This window comes from Macaca nemestrina, chromosome 10, assembly GCF_043159975.1.
Source record: "Macaca nemestrina isolate mMacNem1 chromosome 10, mMacNem.hap1, whole genome shotgun sequence".
Classification (NCBI taxonomy): Eukaryota; Metazoa; Chordata; class Mammalia; order Primates; family Cercopithecidae; genus Macaca; species Macaca nemestrina.
Genome location: NC_092134.1, coordinates 2293139 through 2308511, shown reverse-complemented (window position 1 = coordinate 2308511; position 15373 = coordinate 2293139). Strand labels below are relative to the sequence as shown.

General features: G+C 45.9%; 1 protein-coding gene across 4 annotated transcripts in view; it reads right to left on the bottom strand.

The window, feature by feature from the left end:
• The window catches only part of LOC105490530 (RIMS binding protein 2), a 404804-nt gene that overhangs the window by 362338 nt on the left and 27093 nt on the right, over positions 1-15373 (bottom strand). The window contains exon 1 of one of the 4 annotated variants that reach the window (XM_071070788.1): positions 15049-15067. The exons of the other annotated variants lie outside the window; for them this stretch is intronic. The gene's annotated coding sequence lies outside the window, so the exon portion shown is untranslated. Of the gene's footprint in view, positions 1-15048; positions 15068-15373 lie in introns of those variants that run through there. 4 annotated transcript variants of the gene reach the window in all.

Here is a 15373-nt window from a genome sequence, read left to right as displayed (position 1 = left end):
TCATTCCCCTCGGCTGCTGACTTGCTGGTACCCGCCCGAAACACCCTGGGACTAGAAACGCTGGGCTCTTGTGCCACCAAGAACCAGCTCTGGGTGCAATACTTTAACCCAGAATTCTCCTCACCGATCCAGGTTATGTTGCCCAATCTGCACAACCAGACAGAGCTAAATAAATTAAGCGAAGAGCCACATCCTTCTGAAGTGCTGGGTTCCCTGGAGTGTGCCTTACAGTGATGAAGTTTCTCTTCTTGGAGTGCGGCTAACGGAGGCACTGAATATAAACATCCTGATTTGGTGAATTTTCCTTCTGGGATTTAGCATCCCATGGCTGCAAGAGAAAGGAATTCTAGAAAATGATTCCCGAATTGTCAAGACCTCACAAAGGGGTGGAAAAGAAACATCATCTCATGGTCAAGCAGAACCCATAAAAGTGGGGAGGGAGGCAGAAGCAGGGAGTGGGGCTCGTGGGAACTGGAGCACCCAAGCCTACCAAAAATAATTCAGATTAATTTAAAACTGTACAAGCCAAACAAAATCCATGTGTGTCAGCTGTTGGTTGAGGTCCTTCTTTGTAATAATTTTGATATAGTTTGGCTGTGCCCCACCCAAATCTCATCTCGAATTGTAGGTCCCACAATTCCCACATGTTGTGGGAGGGACCCAGTGGGAGATAACGGAGATAACCCACTCATTCGGGATGACAGAGATAACCGACTCATTCAGGATGACGGAGATAACCCACTCATTCGGGATAACGGAGATAACCCACTCATTCGGGATGACAGAGATAACCGACTCATTCGGGATGACGGAGATAACCCACTCATTCGGGATGACGGAGATAACCGACTCATTCGGGATGACGGAGATAACCGACTCATTCGGGATGACGGAGATAACCCACTCATTCAGGATGACGGAGATAACCCACTCATTCGGGATAACAGAGATAACCCACTCATTCGGGATAACAGAGATAACCGACTCATTCGGGATGACGGAGATAACCCACTCATTCGGGATAACGGAGATAACCCACTCATTCGGGATAACGGAGATAACCAACTCATTCGGGATAACAGAGATAACCCACTCATTCGGGATGACAGAGATAACCGACTCATTCAGGATGACAGAGATAACCCACTCATTCGGGATAACAGAGATAACCCACTCATTCGGGATGACAGAGATAACCGACTCATTCAGGATGACGGAGATAACCCACTCATTCGGGATAACAGAGACAACCCACTCATTCGGGATGACAGAGATAACCCACTCATTCGGGATAACAGAGATAACCCACTCATTCGGGATAACAGAGATAACCCACTCATTCGGGATGACAGAGATAACCGACTCATTCGGGATGACGGAGATAACCCACTCATTCGGGATGACGGAGATAACCCACTCATTCGGGATGACGGAGATAACTGACTCATTCGGGATGACGGAGATAACCCACTCATTCGGGATAACAGAGATAACCCACTCATTCGGGATGACAGAGATAACCGACTCATTCGGGATGACGGAGATAACCCACTCATTCGGGATGACGGAGATAACCCACTCATTCGGGATGACGGAGATAACCCACTCATTCGGGCTAATGGAGATAACCGACTCATTCGGGATGACGGAGATAACCGACTCATTCGGGATAACGGAGATAACCGACTCATTGGGGCTGACGGAGATAACCGACTCATTGGGGCTGACGGACATGACCGACTCATTCGGGATGACGGAGATAACCGACTCATTCGGGATAACGGAGATAACCCACTCATTCGGGCTAACGGAGATAACCCACTCATTCGGGATAACAGAGATAACCCACTCATTCGGGATGACGGAGATAACCCACTCATTCGGGCTGACGGAGATAGCCAACTCATTTGGGATGACGGAGATAGCCGACTCATTTGGGATGACGGAGATAACCCACTCATTCGGGCTGACGGAGATAACCCACTCATTCGGGCTGACGGAGATAGCCGACTCATTTGGGATGACGGAGATAGCCGACTCATTTGGGATGACGGAGATAGCCGACTCATTTGGGATGACGGAGATAGCCGACTCATTCGGGCGGTTTCCCCCACACTGTTCTTGTGGGAGTGAACGAGTCTCCTGAGAGCTGGTCTTTCCTAAGGGGTTTCCCCTTCACTTAGCTCTCATTCTATCTTGCCTGCCGCCATGTAGGACGTGCCTTTGCTTCTCCTTGCCTTCTGCAATGACTATGAGGCCTCCCTAGCCATGTGGAACTATGAGTCCATTAAACTTCTTTCCTTTGTAAATTACCCAGTCTCAAGTATGTCTTTATCAGCAGCATGAGAAAAGACTAATACAAGTTTCTAGAGGCAAACCTCCTGACACAGGCAAAGGGGACTGGGCCATTCTAAGCCCAGTTGATGTCAGCACCCTTGAGATCATACAACAGGGCTGCTGCACAATTTGATTCCTTCATTGCAAATTTATATGCCAGCAATTAAGACCCTAAAGGTTCCAGGTCAGATGCTAGAGAGTAGAAATATGATTCCTAAGGGGGAATTCTGAGTTGTCAGGGCCAAACAAGTTGACTGTGGCATGAGGTGCAGAGAGCAGACTATGGCCCATGAACCAATTCTGGCCCACCACTTGTTTTTATAAATAAAGTTTTAATGGAACACTTCCACAGTTAATTGCTTACACAGTTAATTGTTCTCCATGGCAGCTTCTACACTCTCATGGCAAAGCTAACTAGTTGTGACAGAGACTATAAGGCCAGCTGAGCCTAAAATATTTACTGTCTCATTCTTTACAGAAAACATTTGCTGTTCCCTGGTCAAATGTCTTGTTTGGTTTTGGTCAAAGTTTTTTCCAAACTTTTTGATCATATACATACATTTAGGATACCTCTACTGGCAGGAATGATCAAAGATTTCTAAATTTTAGATATCCCTACTGGTAAAAAAAAAAAAAAAAAAAAAAAAAAAAAAAAAAAAAAAGTTATGGGGGCTGCACCTCTAATATATGGACAAGATTCCAGATATTTACACAGCTTCAAAGCATCTCCCCATGAACTATTTATTAATTACAAAGGGGAAACCAGTAGCCTCAGAGTGGGAAATCCACAACAGACACTACCTGAACCAGGCAACCAAAGTCAACAACACCAGCAGCGGGACTAACCAAAGTCCTGTGTGTCCTGATAGGGATACTGAGGCCAGTATGTCACTTCCATAGTAACTTATCTACATACCATGGGCCTGCCAAGAACACACAACTATACCAAATCATGACGAGACACCAAGCAAGCCCAAATCCAGGGACGGCCTGCAGAGTAACTGGCTGTACTCTTCAATCATGTCAAAGAGATGGGGACTGCTCCAGATGGAAGACGACTGGAACATGTGGCCAACACATGCAGAGATCCTGCATTGGCCTCTGGACTGGGAAACAAAGTAGCCATTAGGAAGTTATTGGCGCAATTGATCAAATGAGAATAGGGACTGCAGATTAGATCATAGTATCGTATCCGTATTAGATTTTCAGATTTTGAACTTTGTATTGTGGTGGTATAAGAGAATCTCCTTGTTTTTAGAAAAAACACACTGAAATATTAAGGATAAAGGGTAAGATACCTGAATATACTTTCAAATAGATAATTCTGGGGAAAAATCTCTCCATCTATTTTCCTCTCTTCTCCCTCTCTCTGTATGGATAACAGATGATAGAGAGATGATAGATAGAAGATGGATAGATAGATAATTTATAGGTAATAGATAGGTGACAAGTAGATAGATTATAGATAATAGACAGCCAGATGATAGATAACAGATGATCAATAGATTGATAGATGATTAACAGATATACAGATGACAGATGATTAATAGATAGATATAGATAGATAGATAGCAACCAATGATAAAAAAATTGGGGCAAAATATAAACAGTTTAATGATTCTGGAGAAAGGTTTGAAGGAGTTATTTACACTATTCTTGCTGCTTTTCTGCATTAAATTATATCAAAATAATAAAAGTGTTTTAATGCAGTAGAAAAATGTCTAAATCATCCCAAAGACAGAGAAAGCTCTTTTCGTTGTGTCATTCCTGGGGGCCACGCTCTCCAAGTTCATTTATCTACAGGCCAGTAATGCAAAGGGCATTTACTCTGAGCTGCCTGAACACTGACCCCACCCCGGGCCCTCACTGTTCACCTCCAGTGGACTGATTTCTGGGTGTCTATCCAGCCTGGCATCCCTGTGCACTTGTTGGAGGGGCTGGGATTCTCCGTGGCACTGATGACCTTTGGATTTGGTGGAGAGAACCCTTGTGGAGGGTGTCACCCTCTCCCTGGGGAGGTACAGGGTGGACAGTTCTCCTAAACAGAAGAGGAGAAAGTCATCAGGCAAAACTCAGTACCCCGAATGGGATAGATACGGCTACTGCTTTCTGATATCCATTCACCCCTTTTCCTATACAAACAGAAATATACTGATTAATTCAGGGTGGCAGCGAACCCTGATTCTGCTGGAGCAACAGGTAGCTGTGTTACACTCTTATGGCCAATGAGCTCTAAGCAGAAATCTGATGGGCATAGAGAGGAGAGAGTTCTGGGAAAGTGCTGGCTTTCCTTATAAGAAGAAACAGATGAAACTAGTGTTATCCCTCATTCCTCATTCTCCTACTTCCCATTCTGAATGCAGACATGATGGCTGGAGCTGTGGCAGCCATCCTTCAACCACGAGGAAAAGGCCCAGAGAATCGTAAGAATGACAGCCAGGTATCCTTGATGCGTTGAATCCTTACTCTCAGTTGAACATATTCAAACTCCTCCTCATGTGAGAAAAACAAAGCCCTATTTGTTAAGCCATTGTTAGCTGTGTATTCTATTGCTTTGTTCAAACCCATTTTAAACAAATGTAACAATTTTCTTCCTTTTCATCCTAGGCTTCAGATATAGTTGTGGTAAAATAGACTGCATTATATTTTCTTAGGGTTTCTTCCTGTCCTTCTTCCCACAAGGTAATTTTCAGTTAAAATATGAGCAGCTCTTAGGCCCTAATTCAGGTGACATTCCCACTGGGAGAAGGTTCTGCATGAGGCTGACCACTCTTCCCCTCCTTCCCAGAGTCAGCGTCCTCCATATCTGCTTAGCTACGGAGATGCTGCTGATGTGTTTAAGAGGTGAGCCCAGCAGGAAGGATGTTTAAAACACCAATGAGGGTCTCCATTGAGACTTGTGACTAAGCGCCAAGCTGCTCCAGCCCACCTTCCCTGGGCCACCCAGCAGCTCGTGCACACACTTCTGGCTTTGCAAGTGGCTCTTCCGCCTGGTCTGTTTGTCCAGTCAGCTGATAGATCATAGGGTTCATGCCCAGAAAAGCTATGAACCCTGGACTCCATGGGAAATAGCAAATGCTGATGCCAGCAGAGAAGCTGTGTGTGAGATTCATTTGTCAACAAACCCAGAAAGGAAATCTAGTTCCAGGAACAGATCCTCCAGCCCACCTCAGGAAGCGGCACGGAAAACCGCCAATGTCGTGCTTACTGCTTAATGTATGATCCAGAAACAACAGCATCTAAAACACACCAACACTGGAATGAGAGGGGCCGATAAGACTCTCGGCGCAGAAGCAGCTAAGGAAAGAATGGTACCAGTCAAGGGCCAGGATGAAATCTTGGTGTAAACACATCTCATGCAACAACCTATTGCTCAAAGATCGAAAATTCTACCACTGAAAGATAATCATTCAGGTTAAGAGATTACGACTCCAAAAAGCCCAGTATAATTGGAAAGAAGAAAAATCATTATATGGTAATACTAGGGGTTTTATGCTTCACACAGGAGATTTCCCAGAGTCTTCCATAGACTAAATATCCTTGTGCATCGCCAACGTGTCTACAAGTGTGAATTACCATAGCAATGTGCTGGTCACAGGTTTATTACCACAGCATGCATAACAGAGTCTCTTAGGCCACCCCTAATCCCTATCTCGGTTATTTCTTAGAGTCCCTGGAGGATATTTTGATTAGTCCTTATTTTTTAAGTTCAGACGGACAGCTTCCATCTGAACATAAGCATATGTGCACACACATGCATACGTGTGCACACATAGACCGGTGCATAGGTCTTACTTCCTGTTTTTTTTTTTTTTTTTTTTTTTTGAGACGGAGTCTCGCTCTGTCACCCAGGCTGGAGTGCAGTGGCCGGATCTCAGCTCACTGCAAGCTCCGCCTCCCGGGTTCCCGCCATTCTCCTGCCTCAGCCTCCCGAGTAGCTGGGACCACAGGCGCCCGCCACCTCGCCCGGCTAGTTTTTTTGTATTTTTTAGTAGAGACGGGGTTTCACCGTGTTAGCCAGGATGGTCTCGATCTCCTGACCTCGTGATCCGCCCGTCTCGGCCTCCCAAAGTGCTGGGATTACAGGCGTGAGCCACCGCGCCCGGCCTCTTACTTCCTGTTCTATGTCTTGATGTCAGGGACCCAAGAATTTGTAGCATTTTTCAATTGTACCATATACTTGATTCCACTATTCATCTTTCATTTAATATCTCAACAATCTCTTCCCAAAATATCAGAAGTTCTTTGTGAAAGTCCTCTCCAGAATCCTAGTTTCTTTCTATTACTAAGCTATTACATGCTACACATAAACCCAAACATCCCACCCAATTTCCTAAAACATAACTGAAAACCAGTACAAGGCCTAAATATACAGAACGCGTGGTTGTGTTGGCAGGTAGAAATCTCAGAACATCACCCCCTGGCCGTCGAGCAACCCACATAATTGTTACAAACTGTCGTCTTGAATACGGTAGCTCCAGGATTTCTCCCTTAGTGCCGGCACGTCTGAGATGCCCAGTGAGATGCCCGGTCCTTTTGCTGACACTGGGCGACCTTTTCAAAATATCTACACCAGATTTCGAGGCTCTACCCATTGCACGTTGAGTGTGATTTGAGATTTTGTCCACTTATCATTTTGTTTAAAATATTGCATTGAACTTAGGGACCCAAAATTTACATTTTCTCTTTAAATATATTCCTGAAAAGTGATATATCATGTATATATTATATTCAATATTGTATATGTTATGTATGTATATGTATACACATATAGACATGTGTATGTACATATATACATATATACATACATATACATGTGTGTATATGCATATATGTTCGTGCTTATGCACATATACACATATGTACATATAACATATATCATGTACAATATTTAATACAATATTTAAATAACAGAACAATATATACACAAATATTTAAATACAATATTTAAATTGTATTTAAATATATACAAATATGTAAATGTAATGTTTAGATTGTATTTAAATATATACAAATATTTAAATGCAATATTTAAATACCAAATATTTAATACCAAATCTTATTTTATAAACCAAGAAGGGTACGCTTCCTGGAACGTACTTACTGAGACCCCCCTGTGGGATATGACTGTTTTTGGACGGCTGGGGTTCAGGACTGGAACAGAGCTAAGGTTGAATCGTACATGATCCACTTAGTAGCTGTGTGAGCTAGGGTATGCTACAGAAACTCTGTTTTCTCTTGCATAAAACAAAAATAATAATAGTGCCTAAGAGTGTATTATAAAATCAAATAAAATAATCTACGTTTTCCAAACAAATGCACACTAATAGGAGCCATAGAGCAGCGGTCCCCAAACTTTTGGCACCAGAGACCAGCTCTGTGGAAGACAATTCTTCCCACAGACCGAGGTGGGGAGCAGTTCCACCTCAGATCATCAGGCATCGGATTCTCATAAGGAGCAGGCAACCTAGATCCCTCGTATGCCCAGTTCACACCCGGGTTTCCGCTCCTAAGAGGATCGAATGCTGCTGCTGACCTGACAGGAGGCAGAGCTCAGGCGGTCATGCTCACCCACCACTCACCCCCTGCCATGCGGTGCGGTTCCTAATGGCACCACTCTGGGGCCCAGAGTGGGGACCCCTGCTATGGAGAATAAGAAAACCAAATACTGGGTTCCCTTTCTTGCAAGAGGAACATGTTCATGCCCATCCCCCTCTACTGACCCAAGCAGAGCCATGTGACCTGCTGCAGCCAACGTGCTGTGAGCAGTCACAGTACACTTCAGGTGAGGCGCTCTAGCAGTCCCTGTGTGGTTTACCATGGTCTCTTCTCCTTGTCTCTACCAACATGGAAAAATGCTTTCAGATGGAGTTTCCTTCCAGCCAGACCCCTAGGAACGACAACGAGCAGAGCCCTCCTGATGACATATAATGGACATATAACATGATTGAGAAATAAACATATTTTTCAACCATTGAGGTTTTCAATTTGTTTGTTACAGCAGCATAACCTGCCCTATCCTGACTGATTCTCCTTGGCTCCTATTAAGTGTGCAGTAAGACCCAGCCATGGGTGACCTTGGAAAATTTCACCTCTTTAAGCTTCAGTGCCCTCATGTGTAATTCAGGGATGATAGCAGTCATATCCACCTGCCAGACCATGGTGGGGCTTAAATGCAATAACCCATGTTAAGCACTTAACACAGTAAGGGTTTGATAAATGTTGGTGGAAATTGTAATTACTATCCATCATTTACAATTACTATACCATCATTACGATCATTTCCAAGGCAGTCAACAAACACTTTTGGAATTTAGCTTAGCTGGCCAGGCACTGTGGCTCATGCCTGTAGTCCTAGCACTTTGGGAGGCTGAGGCAGGCAGATCACGAGGTCAGGAGATGGAGAGCATCCTGGCCAACAGGGTGAAACCCTGTCTCTACTAAAATACAAAAATTAGTGGGGTGTGGTGCCATGCACCTGTAATCCCAGCTATTTGGGAGGCTGAGGCAAGGGAATCGCTTGAACCTGGGAGGCGGAGATTGCAGCAAGCTGAGATCGTGCCACTGCACTCCAGCTTGGCAACAGGAAAAAAAAAAGAAACAAAGAATTTAGCTGAGCTGGGTTTATCTATTCTCATTAATGGAGGGAAAAACTGACTCCATTTTTTCTGAGAGCCTGAACCCATACATCTCTGGCTTCTATGTCCCAGGTCAAGGTCTCTCAACTACTACACTGACCTAGAGTATCCGTGTCCTCGGGGTTGCTATTTTCACTCTAGATTTAGATCTAGACCAACAGGGCCAGCTCTCCACTCTCCCAGCCTCTCTGTCCCCTCAGAGGAAAAAGCGGCACAAGATTCCTGGCAGCACTCTCCACTGTTTCTCTCTCCACCAACAGCTTCTCTGCCCCTTGCATTTTCCTGTTTTCACTTTGCTTCACACGCGCCTGAGATTATCTGATTTTTAAGGGCAGCATCTTGGCTCTAGCTGTGCTTTATAGAGCCCAAGGTGTGCTTAGGTGCCCTCGATGGTAGTAATTTGTCACCATCTAGCGTGGCATGCCCCCTGCTCCATGCAGGCCTCCAGCCACAGGGGAGCCAGGCCCCACACAGATGCAGAAATTGCAAAATCACCAGTTGCACATGGGATGGCAGAGAACCAGGGACTTCAGGGCCAGGCTGGCTGGCACCAGCCCCGACGCAGCCTGAGACAACCGCCACCCTCTGGCGCCACCTACTGACAGCTTTCCGTCTCCCTCGAAGCTTCTGCAGCCGGAATAAAAAAGGGGAGCGTCTGAGTTGACTTCAGTCTCTTTTATGACTACCACTATGAGAACGGAAGGATGGCATTCGGATTCCTAAGTAATGCATGCCCCTTGCAGAACAAAGCAAAATGTCAAAGCCCTTCTTTGAAATAACCGTTGCTGGTATTTTTGGTACCTACCTTTCCAATGTATTTGATGATATTATTTTATGGAGTACACATACATTATACTTATTATGTGTATTTGTATACACATATAACAGTAGGCGAAGATGATTGTGATTTTATTTTGTTTTCCTAAATTCTATTTTGTAACTTGATGTGTTCTACGGAGTAAACACTTTCTCATCATATACATTTTTCTTTAAATCGTGACCTGTGAACATTGCTATTACAGGAGCATTTCATAACGTATACGATACACATCTTCTGCTGTTTGGTGCTTCACTCATCAAATTCTCTGGCGAATAGCCCTGGAGAGGACATTGGCTCCACCTCTTGCATTGTTTCATGGCAATTTATTCCTGGGAACCCAATGCCTGGATCAATGACACACACATTTCATGGCTCCTGAGTTGCCAAACAGCCTTCCAGGATGTACTGATTTACGTTCCCGTGGGCAGGCCTCTCTCGCTGCATCCCCACCAGCAGGAAGCATCATCGTTTTTTACAGATCACGGCTAAATTGGAGGGTTTAAAATGGCACCTCTTTGCTTTGTCTGGGAGGCAACACGGGATGCTGACAGGTGCCAGAGATCTGGGCTCTGGTGAAATCCCAGCATGGTCCCTGACCACCTGTGGGACCCTGGGCAGGTCACCTAAACTCTCTGGGCCTCAGTTTCCTCATCCATAAAACAGAGTGATGAGAGTGCTGATGCCCCACGGTTATCAGTGAAGAGTCGGACTCTGTAAAATATTCGAAGTTTATTCTGAGCCAAATATGAATGACCATGACCCCGTGACACAGCCCTCAGGAGGTCCTGAAAACATGTGCCCCAGGTGGTGGGGACACAGCCTACTTTTATGCATATTAAGGGAGACACGAGACCTCCATCGAATACATGTAAGATTTACATTGGTTCCGTCTGCAAGGGTGGCACAACTCAAAGCAGGGGTGGGACTTCCAGGTCAAATGTAAATTTAAAATTTTCTGATTAGCAATTGGTTTGTGAAAGGAAAATATCTTGGGCCCCCAAAATCACTGAAAAAAACTCAAGCTGGGAACTGCTGAGGGCAAACCTGTCTCCCATTCTATTCAAAGTCATCCTTCTGCTTGCTGAGATAGATGCATATCTGATCTGCCTCCATTGGCAAAGCTCATCAGAAACTCCAAAGAATGCAACCATTTGTGTCTCACCTACCAGTGACCTGCAAGCCCCCTCCAGCGTCCTCCTGCCTTTGCTTCCAGTTGTCCCTCCTTTCCAGACGGAACCAGTGTACTTCCTACATACAGTGATTGATGTCTCATGTCTCCCTAAAATGTGTAAAACCAAGCTGTGCCCGACCACCTTGGGCACATGTCGTCAGGACTCCTGAGGCTGGGTCACGGGCATGTCCTCAACATTGGCAAAGTAAACTTTCTAAATTAACTGAGACCTGTGTCAGATTTTCTAGGTTCACAGGTTGAAAGCATTATTATCATTAGAAAGAAACGTCTGGGTTACAATAACCGGTCCGGGAGAGCAGGTTTCATGATGCCAATGAGGCCTCCAGGTAGCCGACTTCAGAGAGAATAGACTGTAAATGTTTCTTTTCAGACTCAGGGTCTGCGTTGATGTTAAATGCTGGTCAGCTTCTCTTGAGTTCCAAAAGGAAGGAGAGGAAGGCCAGGTGCAGTGGCTCATGCCTGTAATCCCAGCACTTTAGGAGGCTGAGGCAGGAGGATCACTTGAGGTCAGGAGTTTCAGACCAGCCTGGCCAACATGGTGAAACCCCATCTCTACTAAAAATACAAAATGTAGCCAGGCGTGGTCATGCATGCCTGTAATCCCAGCTACCTGGGAGGCAGAGGCCACATGAATCACTTGAACCCAGCAGTCAGAGGTTGCAGTGAGTCCAGATTGCACCAGCCTGGGTGACAGAGCAAGACTCCATCTCAAAAAAAAAAAGTAGGATAGGAAAATGAGGCATGACCGATCTGCCCTTTCCATCATGCCCTGAACTAGTTTTTCAGGTTCAGTTTGGAACGCCCTTAGCCGAGAGAAAGGTCCCATTCAGATGGCTGGGGGCCTTAGAATTCTATTTTTGGTTTGCATAGGTTTGTGTGAGCCTGAAATAAGAGAGTCTGAGAACAGCGCTGAGAATAGCGCCTTGCACACACACGAGTGTTGGCTACCTCGATTGTCCTGTGGTTAACTATCTGTGAACCCCGAAAACTGGAGACAGGTCTCAGTTAATTTAGAAAGTTTATTTCGCCAAGGTTGAGGACCCACCCGTGAGACAGCCTCGGGAAGTCCTGACGACACGTGCCCAAGGTGGTCGGGCACAGCTTGGTTTTATACATTTTAGGGAAACGTGAGACATCAATCAATATGTGTAGGAAGTACATTAGTTCCTTCCAGAACAGCAGAGAGAGCTCAAAACAAGGCCCCCCACTGGGGGCCTCTGGCCACAAGTACGTGAGAGACAGATGGTTGCATTCTTTTGAGTTTCTGATAGACCTTCCAAAAGAGGCAGCCAGACTATGCATACGTCTCTGAGCAGAGGGATGACTTTGAATAGAACAGGAGGCAGGTTTGCCCTGCGTGGTCCCAGCTTGAACAGGCCCAAGGTATCTTCCATTCACATAACGAAGGGTTGGCGTGCTTTTCCAGTCACCTGTGCAGCTGGACGGATTTCGTTACCCTGAGTTCACAGTCGCTCTCTTGAAATGAGATTCTTTATTTGTGAGCAGCGCCGGCTTCTAGGCCATTTACCATTAGGAAGATTTGATCTAAATATTACCCTGTGGAGTGGAAGGGACTTGAGGATGCTGACATAACTTTCAATTGTGTAACTGAAAGTTAGAATTGAGTCTAAAATTCAGTTTTAGAATTTTAAAAGCTGCTTTTGGTCAAAGAATAACACGATGGATTCCCTGATGGAGACTGACGGTGATACGATGGATGCTGCTAAATGCTAACCGCAGAATCCAGATGGGGGTTCATCTGTGTTACAGAACAATTCTTTCCCCCTTTCAGATGTTTCAAAATTGCCATAAAAATGGTTGATGGCAAGAGCTGCTTTCAATGCATTGTTTCATTTCTTCACTCTCTGGCCACGTGGATTTCTCCACCTTTTTAGCTAGATCTGTCTTCTTTGACTAGATCTGTCTTCTTTGACTGATTTTCGGATTGTTTTTACAGAGTCTTGCTCTCAGCTCTTTTTTTAATATATGTAAATTTGCATCCTCTGGGAAATGAAACCACTGTCAGGTGGTCGGCCGTCACTTCCCCCGATAACTTTCCCGTCTGTCTCCAGCTCAGACCCCTTCTCTGTCCACACCATAGTGAAAGCTGGTCACAGCCCTTTCCCCAATGTGTCTGAGCAGCATCTCACATTTAACAAGACCAAAGCTGGTGGCATCATTATCCTCACAGCTTCCAAACCTTCAGTCCTCCCAACCCACTCTCAGTTCAGCCGGACACTGAACCCTGTCCCATCACCTCAGAGCAGGCATGTGGATGCCACAGCGGCCTGAGGGTAAAATAACCCCCATTTCATGTAGACACAGTCACGTTCCAACCAGGTCTAAACCCTTTCACTACCTGGCCAGCCTCGTCTTATCAAGGGAGCCTTGGCGAGAACATGACTGTCCGGGCATTGTTACATTCCTTTAGTGCAATGGGTTTGCATTCATTCATTCATTTATTTATTAAGAGATGGAGTATTGCTCTGCCTCCCAGGCTGGAGTGCAGTGACGCGATCTTGGCTCACTGCAACCTCCACCTCCCGGGTTCAAGCAATTCTCCTACCTCAGCCTCCTGAGCAGCTGGGATTACAGGCGCCTGGCACCACGCCCGGCTAATTTTTGTATTTTTAGTAGAGACAGGGTTTCCCCATGTTAGCCAGGCCAGTCTTGAACTCCTGATCTCAGGTTATCCGTCCGCCTCGACCTCCCCAAGTGCTGGGATTACAGGCCTGAGACACTATGCCCGGCCTGTTTTCTTATTATTATTATTTTATTTAATCTTGGGATTCCACCGGAGCTCAGACTCCCACAGCACTTTAGGACAAGCCATCTGCTGAGTCGTTTGTCCCTGCCACGGTCACCTACAAATTCCCTTCCGTGTGCTCCCTCTGTCCCATCCCAGGAGGATTACTCAGAGCCACTGGGCACTGTGGGAAACTCCCCAGAGTCCTCCCCTCAGGAGGCCCTTGTGCAGGAAAGCACAGGCCCACAGGCTCATCCCATCCATTGACCACCAGAGCCCCCTGCTGTCTGGGATCCTCCACGGGCCTGAATGGTCTCCATCTCACAAAAGCACTCTCGGCAGGGATGCCCCGGAGCGACGCCCTACAGGTGCCATTGTGTGCGGATCTTTCCAGGCCTTAAGTCCCAGAGGCCGCTCTTCAGCAGCGTGACACACAGCTCTTAAGGGGTCACGCAGGTCAAGGAGAAAATGGGATTTGATTGACACAGATTCTATTGACCCAAGGTTTTTAAGAAAACAGTTGCCACAGAGACAAAGCAGCTGCATCCACAGCTGGGCACAAGCTTCTCCTGGGAGTTGTGGCAGAGAACTCTCTGCTGCTCACCCCATGCTCTGCAAGCCACCGGAGCGAACGCAGAGAACGCCCCAAACGCCCGCGAGAGGGCGGGTCCCGGTCCCAAGTCCTGCACGGAGCAAGGGGACAATCACTGTTTTTTGTTTTTTTCTTTGAGACGGAGTCTTGCTCTGTCTCCCAGGCTGGAGTGCAGTGGTGCGTTCTCAGCTCACTGCAGTCTACGACTCCTGGCTTCAAGCGATTCTCCTGCCTCAGCCTCCTGAATACTGGGATTACAGGTGTATGCCACCACGCCCGGCTAATTTTTATATTTTTAGTAGAGACGGGGTTTCAACATGTTGGCCAGGCACTGTTTATTTTTAACTGTATTTTTTTTAAACTGATACGCAACAGGTGTACATATGCGGGGGGTTCATGTGATCATTTCATTCATATCATTTATAAAGATCAAATCAGTGCAACTGGGATATCCACCATCTTAAATATTCGGACAATGACTATATTAAAAGCAGCTTTTATAGGATTATAATGAACATATAGTTGACCCATGGTAAAGGCGGCATTGGGTGACTTTTAGTAAACGTATAATTAAGCAACCATCACTAAAACCCAGTTCTAAGACAGCCACATCAGTCCAGAAAGCTTCCCTATACCCCGGCAGTCAATCCCCAACCCCATCCTCAGGGAACCACGGATCTACTTTTCGTCTCTACCATTTTGCCTGTCCCAGAAATTTCCTACCCATGAAGTCTTGCAGTGTCATCTGCTTCCTCCATGTCATGCACTCTCTCGAAGGCCATGCCTGCCGTGGCGGGAAGTTGCAGCGCATCGCCTCTGATGGCAGGCCAGTGAGTCCCTGGGCACATGGGCCACACTCGCTCAGGTGGGCACCTGCGGATGGGCATTCGGGCTGTTTGAAGTTTCTATAGTAATTAGGAATAATGCTACGAAGAACATCTGTAGAAAGCCTTTGTGTGAAGGTACATTTTTCATTCTCCCAGTTCAATACTTAGGAGGAGAACTGCTGGGTCACATGGTATGACTCTGTTGAACTCTTTAAGAAGCG